General features: G+C 41.5%; 1 protein-coding gene across 8 annotated transcripts in view; it reads left to right on the forward strand.

Moving 5' to 3' along the window:
* Positions 1–15,986: 15,986 nt before the first annotated feature.
* Positions 15,987–25,590, forward strand: part of PPM1B (protein phosphatase, Mg2+/Mn2+ dependent 1B) — a 64,634-nt gene continuing 55,030 nt past the window's right edge. For 7 of the 8 annotated variants that reach the window (XM_054062103.1, XM_054062106.1, XM_054062105.1 and 4 more), the window contains exon 1: positions 15,989–16,212. The gene's annotated coding sequence lies outside the window, so the exon portion shown is untranslated. Of the gene's footprint in view, positions 16,213–25,590 lie in introns of all 8 variants that reach the window. The other variant, XM_054062109.1, reaches the window with a different exon arrangement.

The following is a 25,590-nucleotide window of genomic DNA, read 5'->3' on the forward strand; positions in this document are numbered from 1 at the left end:
ATAATTATATATCCTAAAAAGAATGACATATTGGAAGAATATAGAATATAGAATATAGAATATAGAATATAGAATATAGAACACAGAATACAGAATATAGAACACAGAATATAGAAAGTAAACAATTTCTTTTTCACATAAATTAAGACAAATGGAAGAGGAGAAAGCAGGAATAGTTTCAGCCTTACAAATGCTCAAATACATTGCAATCAGAATCTTTCAAAAAGATGCTACAATTAAAAAGGCTTTCTGAACAAAATTGATGCTATTTTGCTTATGACACTTTTGGCGATGTCAGCTAAATAACTTCATTTTTCATAGCATTTTAACTCCCCTTGAAATTTTGAGTGATGGAAACAATTAAAATGGGAAGAGGGAAAAAGGAACTCTTCATGTTTCAGTCAAGTAATCAGAAATCCACATGAAAAGTAGATGTCTGTCAGTGTAATGCAACTATGTAAATGATATCATGTATAACCTAAGGCTTTCCTAATGGCTTTTCATATTTGTGTTAGCTTAGCTTAATGAAAACACAAAAATAAAGAGGGATTTTTTTTTTTAACCTCCTATGTTGAGCTGAGAACACCTACAATATTTTAGGAAAGTTGGGGCTGTCATTAATGTCACCTAGACAAAAAGCAGGAGGATGGCATTATTTTGTTACTGTGAAATGTTTCTAAATGTACCTTGCGGATTCATATAACCGTAGGATGGTATGTCTGCTGATGACTCATGCTGACTCACCCACCGAGACAGAATTTACCGAGCCTTCTTCTATGCCCACACACAGTGATATGATTTCCAGTCTGAGTGAATTCTTTAAAATTTAATTTAGTAGGCTTTAACTACAGAGACAGATACACTTCTTCAATGGTCGCCTTAATTTGTATTTATGTCTTATTAAATGTATGTTCGGATTATGCTTTGCAGAATCCCTAGAAATCAATTATTTTTTAAATGTGGATAAGTGCAACTGTACTTTTCAAATGTGTAGGTCTGTCTGAAAACACCGCAGATATGTAGAAGCAGTGATAATTTACTGATGCTGTGGACCTAAAGGCCTAATGCATAATCACTGCCTTTTTGCTATGGCTCTAGCAGCAGTGCTTACAGGCCTCAACTGCAGTAAGTCCCTAGGCCCAAGCAATGAATAATTTATAAAAAGACAATTTGACCTGATTCTGCTTTTATTTTTAAGACTGAAAATCATATATTACCCCACTGAAGTCAACAGAATTAAATGGCATAAAACTGGGTGTGGAAGCAACTCTTTAAACACTACTACAAATATCTTCAGACTGATTTTGCTTTCTCTGAAATAAATAGGAATTTTATGGCAGACTTTAATGAGAACATTATCAGTCCAATTATTTGTCTCTCTCCAAATTCTGGTTAAAATCTAATGTGATGTAGCAGCCTGGAAAGTAATTCTTGCTGTTACAGTACAAGCTACAGGGACAGAAGAGATGAATACTGGTGAGATTCTCTCTTGGAACCAAATAAATGTTTCTCTTCAATCTCATACTCTTTTATATACACTCATGTATTTGTTAAATCAGGATTTATGACAGTCTCATCCTCACCCCAGGATTCTTTCTCCTCGACACGAAGACTAGGAGAGAGAAAGAAAATGTTTTGCTTGGACTACTCCTACATTATTTGTTTTTTAAACTCTTCTGGCAAATGATTAATGAACATTCAAGCAACAGAAAATGAGATGCATATATCTCCCCCAAAAAGAAACATGATCAAATGTTTCAGTAAACTGATAGAGGACTCTAGACTTTTCTCCACCTTTCCAATATTCTGAAAGAACAGTTGATGCCCCCAAGCTGCACGCCCTTCCTTCTTTCTCTGGGAATTCGTGATTTCTCAAAAGTATGTCAGCTTTGACAGTGTTTTGGAATGGTGTATTTTACGTCTCTTGCTCCTGCAGTCAGTCAGGCATGATTTCTAATCTTCATCAGTTTGTCTATGATTCTGTTTTCTCATGTCTGGGATTTACTAAATTGCCCTGTCCTCTAAATCTGAAAGTGCTGGATGAGTGGACACTTCATCCCCTGTGGTTTCTGCTTCACTGACTTCCTTGTACTCGAGTGTACTGTCCTTTGTTTTGATTTTGGAACACAAAAATCCCACACTTTATGTCTTTAGTCACACCTTCCTGACTTTAAGTCTTTAGTCACACCTTCCTGCCTGCATCATTGTTCACACAGGGCATTCTTGTAATTTTGTCACTACAATTCAGAAGTTGTTGGTTTTGTGGTTTGAGTTAAATGTGCTTGAAAATAGAGTATAACTTCTTTTTGTTGCTTCAAGCCCTCGGTGGTCATTAGGATTCTGGTTGTAATGGGGGATGGTACAAGGAGAACCACACAGCTGTATGACAAGGTTTCCGTGGAAGTTGAAATACATGTTTCTACCTCAGTCCCTGTATGTTCTGACTAATAACGGTCCTTCTCTTGCTGTTGCACTGCCAGTCACAATCTATATTTTGTCTGAGACAATCCATGATTTTCTCTCAAACAGGCATGCACAAAGCATTCCACTCTGCTGAATTCGTGTCAGATGCTCTGTAGTAGAGATGCCCACTTTTGAAATGCTACATTTTTCTCTAGTACTGCAGTCTGTTCTTTGCTGAAGGACCGGATCCTTCAGTTCCCTTCCAACCCAAACAATTCTATTACTCTATGACACAGCAATTTCATGAAAGTGCTGTAATTACTGAATATAGACAACATGTTGCTTGCAACAAGTTTCCCACCCAGAAGAGATGAGCACTCAAGATATATAGCAGCTGAGAGTAGATTACTGTCCCAAAGTAATTCAGACAGCTCATTGTTGGTCTCCTTCTTTCCAAGCAGTGCCACAAACCTCTGAGAAGAAAAGAGTGATTACTGGACTAATTGTTCTGACAGTAGATTATTTCCAGAGCCCTCTCTCTCAAGGGCCTCTGGTCCTGTTTTATTGCTGTGCACAGAAAGGGCCTCTGGAAGGAATGGTGTTAAGAACTAGGATACTGCCCTACCAAAGCTAGTCAACTTGCCTACAGCCTATTCCAGAGGGTCATAGACTGCATAAATAAACATGGAAGTCATAGACACTGAAGACTGAATGCCAGCGCTGTTTCTGATGTCTCTGCAAATACTGTATCTTCCTTTCTTTTACTCCTGATTTGCAAAAAAATTAATTATAAGGTAATAGTGACACGATAGTAATTGGAAAAGGTAACTTTTTTTTCAAGGAGTGAGAATCCTTAAGGTCCATCTAGCAGTACAAATAAGAGGTCTATGATGTTTCAGCTAACACTGACCTATCTTAGATAAACATATAGCATTGCAAAGCCTGTATCCAAAGGTCCCACGTAAAGCACTTGCGCTTTACTCTCTTGGAGTTCCACCTATTCTTATGCCTCAAGTCCTCCCTTCCTGTCACACAATGCATCCTTGATAGTGCCAGAGCACTGTATAACCTCCAAAAGATTTAACCTTAGTTGCGCAGCTGCAATCTCATGTGTTCAGTGAGTGCCCCACTGGAAAGACTTCTTCCCATAGTGTAACACTGACTCTTGCTATTTGTTGAGGACTGTCTTGGTTTCTCAAACTTCCACCACGTTGTGGGTGTCCTAAAAGGTATGTGCACCAACTCATTTATTTGGACTTGATGTTTCCTCAGAAATACTGTGTCTTGTGCTGACCACAGTTACTTGAAATCACTGTTATTACCAGGCAAAGTTAGATGAGGAAAAAAAGATTATAATAGCAAAGCAAGGGTTAAGTTTCTGACTACAAAATGACAACAAACTTAAACACACAAACAAAAAGCATAGAAACAAAAAACTCCAATTTCAATATATACCTTGTCCTGGCAGTCATTTGCAGCTTGCCTGCAGGAGCCAAGGAGCCAATACAAATGCACTTGAGGCTGTATTTCTCAGTTGTGCAGTGGCTACTTCCACCCAAAGTATGACTGACTCCCCTCACTGCAAGGAAGGCTAAAGCTCAGAACATTTCTTTGGGCTATCTGCCTTCCCATCCTTCCTTCAATTTAGAGGAAATTCTAATATATTGTATGGTAATTTTGATCAACCTGAGCAATTTAGATGAATGCAAATGAAATCTACTTACACTTGCCTCGAACTGAATCATCTCCGATACGCAGTGATCCTTTGACATGCTGATTTCCAAACTCACGTTTACTTTCTTGCTTAGAAAGTCAGTTGAATTATAGCTTGATTTGGGTCTCTATTTCCCAGATAGCATTACTTTTATTATGAGCCTTTTTTTTCATGGCTTTTTAGGATCTTATAAATTACATATAATAAAACTATCAACCGCACATCAGAACCTAACCTCACAGCTTGCAAAAAATGTATTACTTTATTCATAGGGTTCACACATGAGATGTCACTAATAATGATGATCAGTTTAGGATTTGGAACATTTTCTCAAATAATTTTCATTCCTTTTGCTTCCTCACTTCATCATATCAGAGGCTTTACTATTATCACAGTAACTTCCAACTCTAATTCCCTTAGCCATAGTTAATTATAGATATCCCAGCAGTTCCTCTCAGAGTTATTTGTTCCAGAATTTCTTGATAGTGAGCAGGCTAATCAGAGATCTTCTGGGGGCCCTTTCACTTCCAGAAATACTGCTTTTAAAATGTCAAGTCATATCACAAAGACTTTGGTGGTTTTGTTTCGTTTTTGTACTGCAGAGTGTGAAATTAATGAAACTGCTCACTCCTGTGGAATTGAACAACCACATTTAAAATTCAATGTCATTTTGTCTCTAGCTTTAGATTATTCTTCAAATTATAAAATATTTTCTAATGATCTGAAATACACTTGTTTAGTTGGGTAACTGGTAGCCTGTTAAGAAGGTATGCTTTACTCATTTCACTGACACACTTGTTCTGTTGGCAAAAAGGCACCTTTGCAACGTGCACATTTTAACTCCTTTGGTGGAGTGTAGGAACAGGATTCATACCATTCATCATGCAGAAAGACAACATGTTTATTCTAATTTTACATTTTCTTTTCTATAACTGCAACTACAGATTTATTTTTGTATTTCAAAAACACCACTAGATTTTATTTTTACTTTGAGAGGGATCAGTCTTACCTGGCTTGTATTCTCACCAAGATTAGTGGTATACTGGCTTGAGCAGAGCTGAACGCAAAGGCTCTATCAAGATGAGAGTTTCCCTTTGCTGAAACAGGGGGTAATCAGAGTACTCGGTACCTTGAAAGAAGTACACAGCATACTTAATGTTGACACTATTATTATGGTTGGCATATTTTGATCATCTCATTTTCTCTTTGATACTGATGTACAGCAAAGTGTGAACATTATCTTTAAGCTGCAGTCTGATCTTACTGAGCATTAAGTGCAGCAAAGGGCAGTGGATTTTCTCTTCAGCAACAACACGAACAGCAGGAGCTCTGGAAATTGTAGTGGCAACAGCAGCTTCTGTTGTGACAGTTCTCTCCTAGGTCACCATGGTGAGAATGCATCTAAGAGTGTTTTTTTTTTTCTGTCCAGACACTAATATAATTTCTAGAAGCCAGAATAGCTTATATAAATTAATACCCTTGTCATGAATAATCTCCATGTGGATATGCTAGTAGGAAATATGCACATTTGACTTTTTAGGAAGGATTTCCTAACTAGACAAAGAATGATTTAACACTACTTTCAAAACTAAGTACAACATATTTACTTTGTTTTTCCATCTGTTAGTATATAACAAGGAAACAAAATCCCCATTGTTCATTGGAAAAAGAGTTAATAAATAACAACATGGAACCTGGCCTACATTCTGCTTTGCTAATGAATCTTGTGAAGATTCATTACATGCTTATATGTTTTAACCGTAAAAGTGCTAATTTTTCAATTGTGGATGCTGCAAGACAATGCAGGGGCTGTACCTGGTTTTAGCACGCAAGAGGCTAAGCTCTTTGCTCAGAAGTCAAAAATGAAATAGCTGCAATGTGACAGAGTGTCTGACAAAGGCTACTTTAATGGTCAGGGATAGGATCTCTGAAACCACTCTACAGAAGTCCAGAAAAGGAAGAATAACTCCTTTTCTTTTTGTAACATTTCAAGGAGGGGCTCCATCTGGAGTCAGTGTCACCTCTCTTGCCAATCACGCTTATTAGCTTTGCCTCTCAGCAAGCCAGTGCACAGCCTGTTGATCTTACTGGATGGGTTTGCTATTGATGACTCTCTTTTACTGAGTCACCACCAAGCGTTTCCATTAGCAAGTTCACAACCAGTCACGTCTGCAGCTCTGGCCTGCTGCGCCACTTTTCCTGGGGTTATGCACCACTTGGATACCAGAGAGCACTGCGTAGACGTAACAAGATTTTAGGGAAAGAGAGGCCATTTCCTTGCTGTGGGCTTACTTTTCATGGTTAGTTTGATTTCTTGCCTCCCTTCTTTCCTACTTAACTGCTACTCACCAGTTGCATGCATGTATAAATTACTCAACAGCCTCTGCTGCACTTCAGTTCTTTAGGAAAAGGTTCAGTGACATACATGAAGTTTCCATCAGAAGAAGACAGTTTTCCCCTTCGTCTTGTGAAAAATCTTCTCAAAACCTGGTTGCTTACTGTTAACGTTTCAAGTGTGTCACACTGTGCAGTTTGGTTGCTGGTGTTTTCCCCCGTAGAAGGATGATGAGTCATATCCATTCCAGTTTAACAGCTCAGCTGATCTTAACAGAATGCCCTCACCAGAAATGTCCTCAAATAATACAAACCACACATATAAATCAGATTGCTTCTGCCTGATGTGTTGCCCCATTCTAGGCAGCTTCTTTTACCCACGGGTAGACAAGAACAGCGTGTGTTACAAGACCCCCCTTTCTCTTTGGGCCTTTCAAGCTGTTCTTCTCCTACAGCAATGGGGAAAAAAAGAAATGATGACAAAATACCGTGGGAAAGTATTTTTAGTGTCACTGATTTTATTAAGCAACCTTTGCCATTCTGCCAGGCAATTACTTCTTACAGTTATAGTAAGTACAGTTAAACCAGTGATTTAACAGTAATGGTGATTCCATATGAATTAGGAAAATATCACAAAGAATAAATAGGAAGCTGTTAACTCATTGTCATTAGATTGCTATTAGAGACATGCTTAGGATAGAAGTGGGCAGGAAAAGGTAGCAATAGAATTGCATCAACAGTTACATCTCAGGTAAAAGCTGCATGTTTCAATGGTAATCTCTTCAGATTCTTTTTGAATCTCACGCTTACTTTTGAACTTCCATTAGAACGATCTGTGCTGTATAGCATTGTATCCACACAACATTTGAAAGACATTTGAAAATTGAGAGGATATTGTTACCAGAAGTTGTCTAATTTATGGAGCCTAAAAGCAAGCTTGCAAGCCAAACTTGATTGACTTCTCCAATAACATAAGCCTAAAGGATTACAAGAACATAAGTACTTTACAGTTGATTATGCATAAGATTTTGAACTCTCTTAAAATACTTCAAGCTCTCTTAAAATACTTCAGTCAAATGGTAGAAGAAGTAATCTAAATTCAAGATAGTCAGTGAAGAACAAACCAGGGTAGTAGTAATGATGAAGACACATTAGGGATGGCAGGTGAGAGTAGTCTAAGCAAAAACTGGTATTCTAACATCACAGTAAATAGTTTAGCAAGATTTTAGAACATAAAAGGAGAATACTCAGAGCAAGAAGCTAACTCTAACACTTGTAGTCTATCTTCTACGCTACCCACTATACTGCATCGAGTTCTGAGCTTCTCAGTAGCACAAAGGAAAAGCATGCATGTATGCTCATGAGTGATTGTGTTACTGAGCCAAACTGCTGATGATCAGCTGGGATGCCGTAGCAGCTTAAACTAATACATTTTACTTCAGCAGCTGGATGAGCTAGGAGCACGCACACAGGCAGTTATTACAGTTTGTCTGTGGAGTAGTAACTTATTAAGCCATGCTAAGTCATGGCTTCATTACAAACTGGCTTGACAGCTTGTGGCTGGCTGTCCCTACCCAATATAACAACATGAAAAAAGCTCAAATGAAGGCAACAGAAAAAATCGTGGCACATCAACCCCTTCAGTTTCTTACATCTCAAAGCTAGCTCATGGCTCCGAATAAGTGTTTCCACACTGCCAATTAAGTGCCTGTGTGAAGGCACTTAACCTGTTGCCCAGTCATGCTTAAGATTGCACTTGTCATTCTAATGCTGAAACTGAGTGACATTTCATATCATGTTGTGATAAAATAGAATATTCTGTCCTTCTTTGTCATCCTTCTGAAGTGATGAGCTCCCAGCTGCTAGAAGAAATTTCTGATATCAGTTCCCAAATGTCTTGCTTTTATACTCTTGAAGTTAAATGCATTTCTATTTATCTATCAGTTTAATTGTATATGGTTTCTTAGTTCTTTTTGCTGTTGGTACCTCTGAGCTCTGGGTCACTTACAAATTTACTTCCCAACATCTTCTTGTGTCAGTGCCATTAAGTGAAATATCTAATAGATTTAAGCCTAAAATTGATCTTGGGGGAAGGGGAAGGAAGAGAGGGAGAAAAGAGTATCCTGTACTCAGATAATTCACCTCTGAGAATTAGATTTTGCTTTAGTCTCTATGCATAGACTACCTACGTAGTCTTCAGTACTGCACTACTAATTCCTGTCACCTCCTTGTTTATCTAGAAGTTGAATGATATTATCAAAGAAAGATATTAGGTTAATCTGGTAAGGACCACCTTTTATAAACAAACATCACTCTTCCTCATTTCCTGCTGTATTTACTTTAGAAAGCTTACTATGAGACAAGTGATTTCATTTGACACTTTTCTGACTTCTGGAATGGACATTATCTATCTGTTATATCTGCCCAGAAGCAGTAGACTCTGTTTATTTTCATCTTACATGTGATACTAGCAGTTTCCTTTCCCTCCTAGTTATTAGCCATCCTACCCTCTAACCCTGTGTTCAACATCACCATCTTTACTGAAAACTGAGATAAAATACCCATTTAGTTTCATAATCAGACATAGACTGTCTCTAAACCCCACTTCTTCCTCACTGGAAAGCAACACCACTTCTTTCTTACAATATTATGTCACAGCTGGATAACACCTTGCATATCGCATGCAAGGTCTAAATTAACCTGATTTTCCAGATAAATTCTCCCTTCATTCCCACATTTATTGATGTTTGAGATCTTTCCTGAACCTGGCCATTTTTTTACCTGTTTTATAATATTCTCTCTGCTTATAATTCTTACCTCTCTCTTGATGCCACTTCTCTTCCAGTTATGCCTTAAAGTCCCTACCTCTAACTCTTTTTGCTTTGTGTGAGACGCAGAATCCCAATGGAATTAGCAGTTTTGGTTTTAAGACACCCAAGGCTTACTACACATTCAAATTTCTATTTTCACCATACAAGCTGACTTTATTGCCAGGTCCCTTCATTTATCACAGTTTGCCTTTCTGAAATAGAGTATGTTCTACTATCTTTCACCCTTTACCTTTCATCACACAACTTGTGATTACCTGCTCCAGGGTTATTACCTACAGTCAGGCCTTCAAGGGCATATTATTGAATCACAAAAGCTTTACTTCTTGCAAGCTCAGTGACAGTTTGGTGGAGGAATTCACTGACTACCACAGTCCAGAATGTCTGGCCCCCGTAATGAGTAGCACATATTCTCCAAACCATTAACTGGGAATTTGAAATCTTACTTGACTGGTTCTTTGCATCCAGTCAGTACCACATCTTTAATAATATGCAGTTTTCTAGCTACCTCCAAAACATATCCAGAGGTCTGCAATGATCTCACAGCCTTCTCCCCTCAGTATGCTCTGTAAACTTCTTTTCCAAAAATACATTGATGCTAACCAATAAGCTGGTTTATTCTTTGTTTTATTTGCAGAACATTGCTTTCTTAACATAGAATGTTACTACGCATCTTTATTTTTACTTCTGTGTTTCCTCAGCTGCAAATCCCCTTTAATCCGTGTGTATCAGTTAAGAACTCCATGATTTTTCTTTTATAACAAGGGGCGGTCCTGAATTGCTTTATGAAATTCCTACATGTTTTTCTCAAAATGCTGGAAATGACATATCCACTTTTCAGTTATTTTGTTTGGACACATTAATGTTACTTGCTTTTTTCCTTTGTTAGTATCTGTGCCTTTTTTGTTTCTACCCATCCCAGATTCTTCCTATTCCACTTTGCTGTATTGGCATTTAATCTTCCTCTTGTTAAGCAGAAACAAGGCAAAATATTACATGAATCTTTCCAAATTTACTCTACTAATTTCGTAATACGAAGATGACCTTATTATCTGTGGTGATTTCCTTCCTTTCTTCACAGATGGTGTAATCTAGAAGAGGTACACAGGGAAGTGGTCAAGAACTTAACTACAGTTCTGTAGTGAATTCATTTTCATGGGAAGTTACTCAGCTGAAAATTAAAGAGCTTGTTTGCTTTGCAGTTAAAAAATATTCACTTACTATGAATATTCTCCGTGTCTGAGAACGTTTTCTCGTGAAACTAGAGCAGTTGTCACTTGTGGTCAAGCCAGTGTGAGGCCAGTTAAAACACTATGACAGGTACATGCTTCAGATGAAAAGTTAACTTTTTTAAAGCTCAAAAACAGGTAAAACTTGAGATAGCAATATAAAAAATCTGTCAGATTGAGTACCTTCTCAAAGTTAGATATTTTGGTTTTTTGATGTTTTACAGCTCATTCATTTGTACATGAAGTGAACTTAATTCTTGAGATTCATCAACAGCTACTCCTGAAAGGACAAATCTGTTCACCAATAACAATACAATGTTAAAAAAATGGGAATAGTAAAAACTCTGTATGGTAAGGACTCACATACGTTCCTCTTAAATGCAGAATCAAATTAAGTTGTTTGCAAACAACCATTATCCTGCACAATCTGTTTCTCATTTATTGGTTAACGTTTCTATAGTTCATAGTTATTTTCATCATCACTAAGAGTCAGATGGACATTGCTTATATTAAAAAATGCATACACTTTCAGGAATACACACAATACTGCCAATCCAGTACACACATATTGTCACAAACAAATATCCTGCTTCAGTAATCTTACATGAAGCTCAACTGAGGCCAGCCACAAAAAGGCACAAAATCTCTAGATTAGCCATTAACTGCACATTGCCACATACAGCCATTATTTCACCTACTTAGTACTTCACCCACTGCCCCTGCTGCCTGTCATTTGCTGCTTGCCTCTTGCCACACACATCTCTTGAGCAATGCCAGCCTTTAGTTTTAGCCCACATAAACCAGCCAGATATGCACATTGTGTAGTGATTAGGTTTACACTGGGTTAAGGCCTCGTGTGCAGGGCATAGATTTTTAGTTAATTTCTAACATTTAAGCAAGTCATGTTTGAGAAGCAACAGGGGATATGATTTACTACATTAGAAATTAAGTACGGTAATATTTATCATTTTGGGAAGTCAAATCTCTAAATGTTGTCCTGGCATTGAGATGAAGTCATAAGGAAATATTTTATATTTTTCTAAATTTGTTTAAAAATTATATATGTAGTTAGAGCTGAAGGTGAAATGGAGGGGGTAAAAACAAAGCGTCAAACCTAGAAGCAAGGATAAAGGCAAAGTCAGAAGGTTTGAATGACAATTGATAGACTAACTTGTGATTTCCTTCAATATTTGCGTACAGCTTTTGTTTTAGCAATCACTGTGGGAAGAATGCTGATGGAGGAATCGGTAGCAGCTGAGTATGCCTTGGCCATACTGAGCAAAATTATCTAAAACTACCTATGGTATCTCTCTGGCAAGCCGCCAAAAAGAAAAGTAGAGGGTGAATACAGAACAGAGACAGTTCTGTACCTGCCAAAATCTGTGTGAGGTCTACCATCGGTTTAGAGAGTGGCAGGCTCTCCAAAAATTCCTGGTGAATCACTTGAAATAAAAATTATTTAAAACCATCTAAGAATTATCTAGACAGAATGAAGTTTATGTTCATCAGCCTGAAGATACAGCAATTTTTTACCACATTTGTCATCGCTTTAATAATACATGAATTGTGTTTAAATGGCTATGAGAAGCAAGCCTGAGGAACGGCTTAATCCCTAGCTAGATATATAAAAGTAGCTTGAGTCCCAGATCATGAGGACGCTGTGAAGTTAACTAGGTTGATTGGCAGCTGGGTCTGGGCACTCAAATTAGCTTGTCTGTGAGCAAGTTTTCTATAACAGAAGGCTAACCACAGTCTCAGTTTTCTGGCTGTTTTTGAACTTGCTCACTAGTGCCTGTGCTGAGGCAATCTAGGTTTCATTCTCAATCAACTTTATCAACTGGTAGAGAGCTATGGGAAGCAGCACCGTCATACTGCAGTGACCTTTCCCATCTTCTCATAGTGAAGTTGATGTACTTGAACCCACAGAAAGCAAAGCTTCAGCTCTAACTTAGAGCTGCTGTTGCATCAGTTGCAGAGCTCAAAGTACTGCAGAAATCTATGCAAGCATTTTATAATAAGAATGGCAGTGCTGATGACCTTAAAGCTAAAAGTTGCATAGCATTTTCCTGTACTGTGAACACGACTCTGGAGAGCCTGGAAAAATAACCCTATAGTGTGCCTATGTGGAAGACTGAGAGAGAATGGCAACTGCAGAAGGGGAAGTTCCTGTCTTTTTCAGGGCCTGCTCCTTTGCGAACACTCCAGAAAAGACAGATGGATAAATAAAAATGCTACACCAACTGTATTTCGACCCATGATCTCAAGTCTGGCATATGACAAGTGTTCACTCACACCGATGAGTATTGTGAGTGATGAGGAAACACCTCAAAACGGGGACAAGGGCATCAGCAGACTACATTGTGGGAATCTGTATGCCCTTCACACGGACAGTGCATTGAACTTCAGGCACTCAGGAACGTAAGGCAAAGAGACAGCTTCTATCCCATTCAGCTTATAGCATTTTACTGCTTCCTCACAAGGGAAGGAGGAGAAGCAGGTGCTGTCTCTTCTCTTTGGTAACCAATGACAAGATCGGAAGTAATGGCAGGAAGATGTGCTGGGAAGGACATTAGGAAAAGGTTCTTTACTCAGAGGGTGTTGGAACACTGGAACAGGCCTCCCAGGGAAGCAGTATTGGTGCCAAGCCTGACAATGTTCAAGAAGCATATGGACAATGCCCTCAGACACATGGTGTAAATTTTGTGGTTGTCCTATGCAGGAACCGGAGTTAGACTCAAGGATCCTTGTTGGTCCCATCCAACTCCATCATTTTGTGAAAAACTAAGGCATTTAACTACTGCCAGTACAACTGCCTGACAGGGCTGCAGAGCAAGGCAGGAGTTGGGTCCCCCTCTAGAGAGATGAACCCCAGCTAGCTTCAGCTCGTTGACTGGGGAAGACGGAACAGCAAGGGATTACGAGGCTTCAGGTATATCTCCATGTTCCTTCCTGAGTACACATATTTGTGTTGGGGCAAGGAAGAAGTGGGATCACTAGGTTGGAAAAGACCTTTGAGATCATCAAGTCCAACCATACCTGCCCACTACTAAATCACATCCCTCAGCACTTCATCTACCAGTCTTTTAAATGCCTCCCAGGATGGTGACTCCACCACCTCCCTGGGCAGCCTGTGCCAGTGTCTGATAACTCCTTTGGTGAAGAAATTTTTCCTAACGTCCAATCTGAACCTGCCCTGAACAACTTGAGGCCTTTCCCTCTCATCCTATCACTGGGCAGAGACCAGTACCCACCTCACTATAACCTCCTTTCAGGCAGTTGTAGACAGTGATAAGGTCTCCCCTCAGCCTCCTCTTGTCAAGGCTTAACAACTCCAATTCCTTCAGCCACTCCTCATAAGACTTGTTCTCCAGCCCCTTCACCAGCTTTGTTGCTCTTCTTTGGACATGCTCCAGGACCTCAATGCCCTTCTTGTAACGAGGGGCGCAATTTACGATTCTCCCTCTTGTGTCATGCATTGACCACTTGATATATGGAATAATATAGGATAATTGGAGGAATTCTGTCCTGTATTGTACAAAGAAACGAACTAGAGATCTCTTCAGCTTAGCTATACAGATCTCCGATATGCACCCTGTGAGATCTCAGCACTTTTATCTCCTGCAGAAACAGTTGCTGCAGACACTTCTGTGAGGTGTTTTGGAGATTCTCTTAATGTGTCTGCTCCCAGCCATTCCCTCACATCACTCCAGAGAAGAGACCAACACTCACCTCACTACAACCTCCTTTCAGACAGGTGCAGAGAGCAGTAAGTTGCCCCTCACCCTCCTTTTCTCCAGACTTAGCAACCCCAGTTCCCTCAGCCGCTCTTCGTAGGACGTGTCCTCCAGCCCCTTCAGCAGCTCTGTCACTCTTCCTCCGGATCTTGTAATGAGGGGCCCAATTTACAATTATCCCTCTCATTTTGTGTGTTGACTACTCAATATATGGAATAAAACTAGGATAACTGGAGAAATTCTGACCTGTATTGCACAATGAGACAAACCAGAGGATCTCTTCATCTTAACTCTATAGACCTCAGTGCTTTAACCTCCTGCAGAAAACCAGTTTCTGCAGACAACGCTTGTCTGAGGTAATGCCTCTGCTCCCAGCCATTCCCTCACATCACTCGGGACAAGAGATTAGCACCCACCTCTCCACAACCTCTTTTCAGTACTGGCCCTGAAAACGACAGGGATTTTCCCTTCTGGAGCTGGCGCACTCTCCAACTCTTCCACATAAGCACACTATAAGATTATTTCTACAGTGCAATAAGGTCTCCCTCCCCTCAGCCTCTTCTTCTCCAGATTAAACTATCCCAGTCCCAAACCACTCCAGGCCCCTCAGCCGCTCCTCGTAGGACTCGTTCCCCAGACCCCCCCCCCGGGGGTTGACCCGGGAAGGAGGAGGGGAGTGTGAATCCTGAGGCCCATCGCTCCTCGCGCATCCCGTTCCTTCCCAGGCGGTGCCTCCGCAGCGGCCCCGGCGGCAGAAAGAAGGAGCCTCGTTCAGGCACCCTCACCTATCCCCTGAGCGGGGTTTAGGGCACAACGCCCGTAGCCGGCAACACCGAGAACTGGAGCCTCCTCCAACCTCATTCATCGCTGCAGTAAACTCAGCGCCACCCCGAACCACCCCCCCCGGCTACTTCCGCCCCTTGAAGCCACGCCCACCCGTTTGTAGTCACTTCCGCTCCGCGAGACCCCCCCCCAACCTGCTCGAGGCCAGCGCGCTCCCTGATTGGTTGGCGGTGACGTAATCGCGCGAACATACGGGTACTGCTTAACACCCCCCCTCCCCCGCGGCACATGGGGGTGGGAGGCAGCGCATCTCTCCTTCCTTTCCCGTCCGAGACCAATCGCCGCTTTTATTGGCAGGGACGGTGGCCAATAAGGAGGAGGCGCCCGCCGGCCCGCTCACGCCCATTTCGCTCAGCGGCGGCTGCGGGACTGGCGGCGCGGGGAGCCAATGGCCTGCAGGCAAACCGCGCCAGGAGGGAAAGAATGCGGTGGGGGAGGGAGGACGCTCGCTGACAGCCGCTTCCTTCATTCCGTGAGACAAAAAAAAGTGCGAAGCAAGACGAAGCCCGTGCGGGAGCGCCTTGACTGACGCGAGCCGTAGCCAATGGTCACAAAGTGCGAGGGGACGCTGCCCAATCAGGGGGCTGGGGCCGGTGCGTGAGCATTGAAGGGGTGGGCCAATGGGCAGCGAGAAGGGGCGGGGCTTGAGGGCGTGCAGCCAATGGGCAGTGAGAGTGGGCGGACATGCGGCCAATGGGCAGCGAAAGGGGCGGGGCTGGCAGCAAATGGGTAGTGAGAGTGGGTGGGGCTTTCGCGGCCAGCGTTCCAATGGACGGCGGGAGGGGGCGGGGATGTACGAGAGACGGCGTCCACAGCCAATAGGTGTGGAGAATTGAAGGGGCGTGGCTTCGCTTCAGCAGTTGGGGGCGTATCCGGGCGGGCACGCCCCGCCCGGGGCGCTGTGACGTGCGCGGCGGGGAGAGGGCGGGCCCAGCGGCGGCCTTTGGGACTGGGGCTCCCAACATGTCCGCGCGGCTGGCGGCGGCGACGACGACGGCGGCCGGCGGCGGCGGCCAGCGCAGGGTGGCGCGAGCCTGAGAGCACGAGACAGCCCCCCTCACCGCATCCCCACACGCACCTCGCACCGGGCCCTACCGGAGCCGACCGGGGCCCGTGCTCGCCCGCAGGTAGAGAGGGGGTCAGGGCCGGTGGCGGGCGGAGAAGAGGGGAACGGGAAGCCGGGCGGCGGGGGCTCCCCGGGGAGCGGGCGCGGTGCAGGCCCGGCCCCCGCTTTGGGAGAAGAAGGGGCCGCGCTGACATGGCCTCCGGTGTACCCGGGGATGGGGCCGCCCGCCCGCGTTGAGGGGGAGGGGGGCATCGGCCCAGCCCCCGCTTGGCGGAGGGGGGCGGGGGAGGCGGCGGGGCGGGCCCCGTGCGGGCAGCGCGGGGAGCGGGGCGGGGAGTGGGGCGGGCGGGGGCCGCGCACGTGCATTGGCTGCGGCCGGGGGAGTGGCGGGGGCACCGTGTTTACCCGCCCGGTGTTGGGACCAGAAAAAGAAGAAGCTCCTGGGGGAGGGGGCTCGTGAGAGGCAGAGCCGGTGGGGTCTGGGGTGCAGCCACGAGCGTGGAAGGGGAAAGGAGTTTAAGGTTTTAAAATGGAGCGGATAAGATTGATTAGACCTTAGGAAGAAATGCCTCGCTATGAGGGGTAGTGAGGCGTTGGAAGAGGTTGCCCAGAGAAGTCGTGGATGGGGCCTTGGGCAGCCTGGTCCAGTGGGAGGTGTCCCTGTCCGTGGCATCCAGGGTTGGGACTGGCTGATCGTTAAGGTCCTTTCCAACCCAAATCATTCTGTCATTCTATGATGTTAATTTAAACACAGCTCACTCTTATAGTTTAGAGTTGGCTGGCTCTTGCAAACCCGGTGGATGCGTTTGAAATATAACTTGTATCTGGTCAAAGGGAGGGAGTCATTTTAATGGACTGAAGGCAGCTGGAAAAATGTGTATGTGTGTTGTTTTGTGTGCTGTGGTAGGTTGAGGGGTATATTTGTACCATGAGGATGCAGATGGTGGGTGAAACCACATGTATGTAGGAATTGTGGTTGCAAGGGCATGTGGGTTTAGGAGCGATAGGTAAACAACCCTGAGAGTGTTATGAGAAGTAAGGTGATAAGTTGGCTGGCTTCGAAGTGTTGTGGAAGAGGGAGGCTTTGGGTGGTAAGCCTATGTACAACTTACAGGCACAGTAGTAGCAGGTTGCTACAGGGTTCTGAACTTGTTTTGTTTGGTGGCCGGTGTGGTTATACTTAATGTGCAAGACTTTCATGTGTAATATGAGACGGTGTGTGGACGGAAAGGCATGCATGTTCATACTCCTTGTGAGTTGGTTTGTCTGCTGCTCACACAGAGTTGAGAGAGATGCCTGGCTGTCACCAGCTGCGTGAGCCTTGTTTCTTGTGTGTTGAGAGAGGTTAGGGCAGCAAGCAAAACAGGCTATGTCCTGGAAATGTGAGGAGCTGTGAATTAGTGTCTTACCTGTTATGAAAGTGCTGGATATTTGTTGTTTAAGCTAGGGATACAAATTGGAAAACATGTAGCAAGTGCCTTGTGTTAGGGTTGTGAGGGTGCTGTTGGGAGAAAAGTCTGTGCGTTTCTTGGGGAGCTGTAGAACTGTAGGTATCTGTATTTGTGACAGGTCTGGGGCAGTGTAAATTTCTGTCTATAAGGGCATCAATGCATTTTTCTTGTGGGTAAATTTCCAGAACTTACCATGAATTATAACAAAGTGAGGGGGTTGGGTGGGTATTTAGAAGTAGAAATAAATGGAGTCCTTTTGAAAAGTTTATGTACGTTTGAAAAGGGAGGTAAGATGAATTTGTGGAGATTATGCATATACAGGGGTAAGATTATGTTAGGCTATGTATACACGTGTGTATTGGGGGAATGGTATTTGTGCTAAAGGGGAGCTGGAGTTTTCCTATTGCTGAGTTAGTGGGAACTCTAGTCTGTGCATGGAAAGAGGTGGCAGCTTTTTTGGCTGAGGCTATGAAAGGCTGAAATAGTGTGAGAGAGGGATGATGAACTGGGACTGGGGTCACAGGTCTGTCCTGGGCAGGTGGGAGGTTGTGGGGGTTGTTTGCCCCTCTCAGTGTGTTGAGAAGTATTTTATAGTTGTGACAGTCAGTGGAAACTAAAACGGTGAATGAAGATGAGGCAATTTGTGACTGTGATGAATACTGTCAGATTAAGGGAGGCTACAGAATTGCCAAGGGGGTTCTGTTAAGGCTTGTTTGTTTTGTTCTGTGTTTTCGACTGGGTAAATTGTCCATTGACTTTAAGGGTAAACTTTTGCTGAAACTAGCACTCATAAAGGTGTTGACAGGTCAGCTGCTAACTAAAAGCACTTAATGTGGTGTAGACAAGCCCCATGTATGTGTGGACCCAGGGGCTAGAATGAGTGCACGTGTCCAGAAGGTATGAAGTCTTTTGTACTGAGCAAATGGTTGTGTTTGAAAAAGAGTTGGTACATAAACATTTGAGGGCCAGAGAGCTATGAAAAGATAGGTTTGGAATGGAAAGCTGTTTGGATCATGTGTAAATGAGGAAAAATAGCATGTGTGTATCTCGTGTTTTACAGGTTTGTGATTGTAGTATTTGTTTAGACAACATCCCATCTCTTGTTCTGCACAGATATTTACAGGAAGTTATTATATACGATAGTGGTTTAATTAGGGCACATAACATCAGGGTGAGGGAAATGGAATTAATGTACAGAGAGGGTTGCACAGAGTGTGCATAGAACCCATTTTTATTGTGGTAGCTGTCAGGTGGTCAGTTAATGAGGTTGGGAACTAGAGAAAGAAAAAAAAAGCAGTCTTATAGTAGTTATCCTGGCTAATCCAGTTCCTTTGTCTCTGGTGTGGAATTATCATTGTTCACTTACACTTTCCAGTGGCAATTACTAATGTGTGCTTCTGACTTACTAAACTTGGGGAAATACAAACCCATCACAACTGAAAATAAAGCTTGTGAAATCTGTATGTTGAACATGGTCTTTTAATGTGCTCAGTGTCAAGAACTACTGTTCTCGGAGTGGATGACTGAGAATGGTGAATATTTCTTATATGAATGTGTGCCTCCGTACTACAAAAAAGGAAAGGCAGTAAAAACCTCTTAATACGGATGTAAAAATTCATGTCTCTGAAGTATTTGCTTTGTAATAATGAATGTGACTTTTCGGAGCAGGGTTGATTTAGACTGCAGCAAGGGATGGGGCTGCACATAGGAGAATGTTAAGAGAGTACTGTCCATCTTGAATGAAGCAAACTGCAGCACGCTGAGCTAAATGCAACCATAATGTCCCTCAGGGGGATGTGGGGATGGGGTGGTGGTGGTGAGGTTCTTTTGTTGATTTTGTTTTGTTTTCCCAAAAAAACCACTAAAAATGGAAATTGATCATTTGGTAGTGGCTTGGTTCATCACTCCAGTAGGAATGCTTAAATCTGCCACATAGGCCTGCTAGCTTAGCAAGCAGTAAAGAGCTGTTCTTTTCTGGTCAGCACCAGAAGATAGCTAACTAATTATTGGTTTTTGCAAGCGCAGTCTCTTCCAAGTGAATGGAAGGGCCTTGGGTAAAGAATCCAAGCTCTAGACTCCATCTGTGAATTGTGGAGAGCAATAACTGTAACAGGTCTTGCATATCTTTGTGTCCAGAGTTGTTTTTTTTAATCTCTATTATTGGTTCTTTCTGCCCGCCAGCGTAGTTGAATCAAGTATGCTCTCTTTTGCTTTGTGTTTTTCTTTTTTAATTCTTGCCACCTTGTCCAACATGTTTTTCTCATCTCTCTCAGAATTCAGTGCTGCACTAATGTTTCTTTCCATTTATCTGTGGAAAAACAAGAAGCATACTTCAGATCTTCGGCCTTTCAGCAACCCAGGTGATCTGAATATTGGTCATCTCAGTAAATTGGAAGAGAGCAATGGTGATTTCTCTGGAAAACTGTTGACATAAAAATCTTTTTCTATCTTGACTTCTTCACTATTTGTCACAGTTTTCATTCTGTGCTTCAGTTTGTGCTTGATTATCTTCAAGATTTGGCTTATGGTTGTACAGGATGTGCACTGTGGGCTTTTCCTCAATGTTTGTTAGCAGTGTGAATGCAGAATAATGTTTTATGAAACTTCAAGAGGAATCTGATTTAGACCTGGTCTTCAGCATGTCTAGAATGCATATAATCTTCAGAGGACTTAATTTCTAAATCTGGACAAGTCATTGCAGGTCTTAATTAAAAAAAAAAAAAAAGAAAGCTGCCCAAATTCAAATGCTATCCAATTAAAAGCTCAGAAAAGAGAAATTATTTGCATGGACAATGAGAAATGTGTAGCATGGGATACTTTGGTCAAACTGCTTAAAATTTGGCAAATAAATCTTATAGATATTTATACATGTGCTAAAGCCAAATAAAAAATCTGAAGAATTGATGAGCGTCATTCCAAAAGAAAAGTGATCTGAAAATCTTCTTTGAGATGGTAAGAAATAACTGAGCTGGTATAGCTCATCTCAGTTTCTTGAGATGAGCAGTTCGGCTCATTTCAACTTCTTGAGATACTATTGGCATGATGAAATGTTAGGATTGCCAGTGTAGGTTAAATTAGTCTTTTGGCTCTTAGAAACACTTACATTGGGGTAGAGGAGGGACCAGGATGTTTCAGTGTAGAAAATGATAAAAGGGAAGACTCTGTCTCGGTAGGCAATAAAACTTTCTTATAATTTTGGAGGAAAATATTTAGGCCCAGGTATTGTTCTACTAGGGAAAATAAGCCACCCAGAGCTCTCCCCATGCACCATTAGTTTCTCTTTAATTTTACTTCAGTGTGTCATTTTATGATGTTAGTACATTACTGTCTCACGGTGTAGGTTTTCTGCATCTTTGGTGGGAAAAAAGCCTTTACATTGAGTTTTCTTTAGAATAAATAGGAGAACTAGGTGCTTAAATCTATTTTTGCAAGAGTTAACAGGAGTTCTGCTCAAAAACATGACTTAAAAGTGTTTCAGACTAGGGACTGGAGATGGCTCTTCATTGTGTATGACAATGGAAAGGGTCATTGGGCACTGGCAGAGGCCGCCCAGGGAGGTGGTTGAGTCACCTTCCCTGGAGGTGTTTAAGGGACAGGTGGATGAAGTGCTGAGGGGCATGGTTTAGGGAGTGTTAGGAATGGTTGGACTCGATGATCCAATGGGTCCCTTCCAACGTATTCATTCTATGATTCTATGAATGACAAATCGATAATCACAGACTTCCACTTAAGTCACAAAAGAAAGCATTGGTCTTTCTTTGCAGATTTCAGGGGATTAGCCTGCTAATAGAAAATGTCTTCTTCAGTAGTCCTAGTTCTGTGGCTGCACCTCAGAGTAGGAAGTTGACCTTTACAGAGTGTAGAGCACACGTGGCTTTGCTTTGTTAGTATAGGTATTAATTGTTTTTATCAGGGAGTTAATGAAGTAAGATGATGATTATGAATTGTTGAGTAGAGAAGGTAATGCTACTGTAATTTATTCATACAATGCTGCTTTGACTTAGTGTCACCAGCTCTTCTGTCGTGCTCAAGCCAGGCATTATTTGTTCAAAACTCATGATCCCATATTTAAAATTCTGTATAGCAAAAGAAAAATTGGTGACTGCAGAGAACAGATCTCCAATTATGGAACTGTTTGTAAAGAACTGATATTTTGATTCAAGTGGAAAACTGAAACAATGACTAATATGTTGGTCAGCTTATTTAAAAACAAAAAAACCTCTTATCTGGGCAGCTTTGTTGGTTAAGCTGATGTGCAAGTAATATAAAGCATTATCGAGCACATGCTGCTACTCTTCCTGTCACCAGCCACAGTGGAGGCATTGATGTGGGTTATTAGGTTGTGTTTTCAGTGTTGTTTAAAAAGTTTTCTAAAACGCTAGGTGTAGGAGATGCATGAGGTGCATAGATCATGGGTGTTTTTAACTTGATTCAGAGAACTTTCCTAGATGTATCTCACTTGATACTCCGAACTGTAAATGAGTGGGAGAAAAAGTGAATGAGTGGTGAGACACTGCAGCTGTAGTTACTCCAGGGAAAAGGAACACAAATTCACAGTGCGGTCCTCCTTTTTAGGCCTAACGAGGTGTGCATTGGCAGCTTAAGTCAAGGGTAGAGCTATCCTAGTAGAGGGTGTTGAGCTATGCAGGGGTAAGGATTCTATTATCAAGACTGCAGAAATTGTCCAGCTGCTCTGGGAGTAAAGTTTGTTTATCTTGAGTGGTAACTGAATATCTGTTCCCGAATTATTGTCACTAGTTTTGAAATTGTGTGTGAAAATGACTCGTGCTAAAACTACAGTAAATTCTGGAAAGTAGTTCTTTCATGTTTTTGCTTCAGTTAATCAAGAATGAAACTAGCTGTGTGAGCAACAGGTGATGAAACCTGACTTCCTGTGGCTTTGTGTCTTGTGGTTGGATTTTTCTGGTTATACTGTATTGTGAGCTCTGAAAGTATTTTCACGTGTTTGGGGCACTCTCTGTCCTGTATGGGAAGCTGTTATTGGTAACACTAGCTGAACCCTTGCTGTACTTGTCCTCAAGGGGTACTAATTTGGATATCTGTCCTTGATTTGGCTGTTCATTTCCACAAAACTCATAAGACCTGATTATCTCTGAAATGCTTGTCCTTGTGTTAACCTCTGAATTGTGACCAGTTTCAATAGAACTTGGGGAGTTAGAAGTTGAGGAGAAAGATACACACTGTTGCTTGGCTTTCTAGGGTTGTATTTAATTCATTTTCCACTAATAGTATTTCTTGGTTTACTGCCTTTTTGTATTTAGTACTATTTTACATTTCTTTGATAAGAATTAAAAGTATTCCCCCCCTCCAACATTTCAGGTATCATCTCTACTAGTAGGAAATGGTGTTCCTAGTGGCATTTTTTTAATGGGTGCTAAAAAAAATCTCAATAGGATAGGAGAAAATCTTGAGAGTATCCAACATGTTTATTAACCTCCTCTAGATAGGCATAGACTGGTCTAAAGTGGCCTTTGATGTACATTGTAGCCTTTTGTAATACATACTGTAATATACAGTGATACCACATGTGGTAGTTTTGGACCATGAATCTAAGAGAGAAGTGAATAAAGGTTTTGAAAGTGAGTAATGTATTGAAGCCTCTGGAGTACAGGTTGGTTGTATTTTGCGGGTGGTGGATTAGGAATTGGAGAGGGCAGGGACTTGTGTTTCTCAACCCTTGTGATCTTGAAAAGCTGCTGAAACTGTAACGTGCTTTGAAACTTTTCAGATGAGAAGTAGTGAAGTTATGTGGTACTGCAGGCTGAGTTCAGAGAGTTCTGTCTTCGCTGTATAAAGCTACAGAAATCATTCCTTTTGCTTCTGTTTTAAGTAGGCCTTTACTCAAAGCACTGACTTCAGAGAGTTTCTTGTAAAGGTATGAAAGGTGAATATAGCACAGGTGTTACTCAGTTTCTTGTGTCCTGTTTGCTCCTGCTCTCCATTATCCTAGTATACTAATAAAATACTTGTTTTATGTGTTCTGATTCCAAACAGAAAAATCTCGTCCTGGTCAAAAGATCCTCTGCCTACCAGTTTGTGAACAAGACCTCGGATATGGCACTGGTTTCTGCTGTCTAACATTAAGTTTAATTCTCTGTTGAACATTAGAGAAAAATTTATAGCTGAGTTTTCAAGAAGAGGATACACTTCTTCAGTGTGTGTATTCAAGACAATCATGAAATGCTTTTCTTTTTAGCTGTTCTAAAACTTGAATCCAGACCTAACAGAGGCAGTCCATTCAGTCCTACATCTTAGCAGGAGAAGATTCTCCATCTATCTCAATAGAGCCCCAGTGCACAATACAGTCTGTCAGACTCACCAATGTCTCACTTTAGGTGTTGTCAATGAGAACTGAAGTGACATCTTTAAGGAGGTTATTAACAGTGTCTAATTACAGGTGGGATCTACAGGCATTTTTAGTGAGTATTATCCAGTAATTGTGGGACTACTACCTGTAGGTGTACTGAACTGACTTCTCAGCTGTGATGTTTATCCATTTCCTAGCTTGTCACATTTTCTGTGTATTTACGACTTTTCCATGTGACATATTATAACAAGGGGGTTTTTGTTTCACTCTTTGTTTTCTCTCAGAATAATGTATCTCCTGCTCTTTTCCTTACTGATTGCTTAGGCTGGTGTATGAGGTTATTGGAATAATCCAGGATCTAGGTTGTGGCTTATTATGTTACTCAAAGTGCTTTTTCTGAACTTGCAGAAGACTGCATAAAACTTCAAATAGTAGGGTTTTTATACATAAACAAAATGAAAAGAGTCTTGTGAAAACAGTAGCTAGAGAAGGAGGGGGAAGGGCGTGTGTGAAACCTGTTATGTAAATCCTCTGTAAGTGCTCCACAATTCCAACTGCTGTTTAAAAGATAACCTAGAAGTTCATAGGCATTCAGTCATTTAAAATATGTTTTAATAATAGTAATTACTTGTTTTATGGGAGGTTTTCCAACCAACCCTCCTTTAGATTCTGTGCATCTCTTACAATGTAAAGAAACTGGAAGCAGTTTAAGGTGACTCTCTTTTGAGAGTAATTTGTGGGATCAGGGAAAAGACAGGCATACCACTTTTGTGGACGATTACATTGGAAAGAGGATGTTTCACAGTGTTTGCTAGAGTCATATAGCTGTGCAGCATCCTCTGTAGGCAGGCCTTGAGAACTCATCTGTTTATTTTTATAGGTGGTGAAGGCTATAGTTTAACATTTTCATGTGTTTTAACATTTGAATAATAATTATGCTTGTGTATGATATGGAAGAAAAACATTGTTAGGATTCTGCCATCATGACATTGATGTTTTGTATCCTACTGTTTCCTCTTTAGTTTGCCTTATTCTGAATGTATTCTATTACTGTATTTGAGTGTATGAGTTAAAGTGGTCAAGAGCTGTTGAAGACCAGTATCAAGCTTATAACATTACATTGAATAGGATGTATTCTTACTTTCTTAACTGAAGTGCACTGAACACAAGCAATTCTGTGCCAGATAAAAACTTCTCTAGTGAATTCAAAATAGTAGCTGTTGTACACTGTAACAGCTTACTATGTGTGACTACTGTCACAGTATTGTTTTAATTAAAATAAAAAAGGAATATGTCAACTTATCTGACTTGTGGAGGGAAGCTGTCAAAACAATTTCTGGTGTGTGTTTATTTTTTTTTTTAACATGAAGTGAAAGGTAGCTTGACTTACAGAGTCAGAAATAAAATTCCGGTATAGTTCAGGATTCTTGAAATGAGCTTGTGCACTGCTGTTGCCAATGGCAGGGAATAGCATTTAATGCAATCAGAAAAATGTCACTGGGGTAAGTGCTCTTCAATTGTATTTTTTAAACCCTTTATTAATTTGTATTTAGAAAAATATTTTCAGTGAAAAATACTCTCATATACACTTAAAGATCATGCTGTTTCAATTTCAAGGTTTTGATATTGCTGAATCTGTACAGAGGGGAAGTAGGGCTCC

The sequence above is a fragment of the Cuculus canorus genome, chromosome 3 (genome assembly GCF_017976375.1).
Source record: "Cuculus canorus isolate bCucCan1 chromosome 3, bCucCan1.pri, whole genome shotgun sequence".
In the NCBI taxonomy this organism is placed as follows: domain Eukaryota; kingdom Metazoa; phylum Chordata; class Aves; order Cuculiformes; family Cuculidae; genus Cuculus; species Cuculus canorus.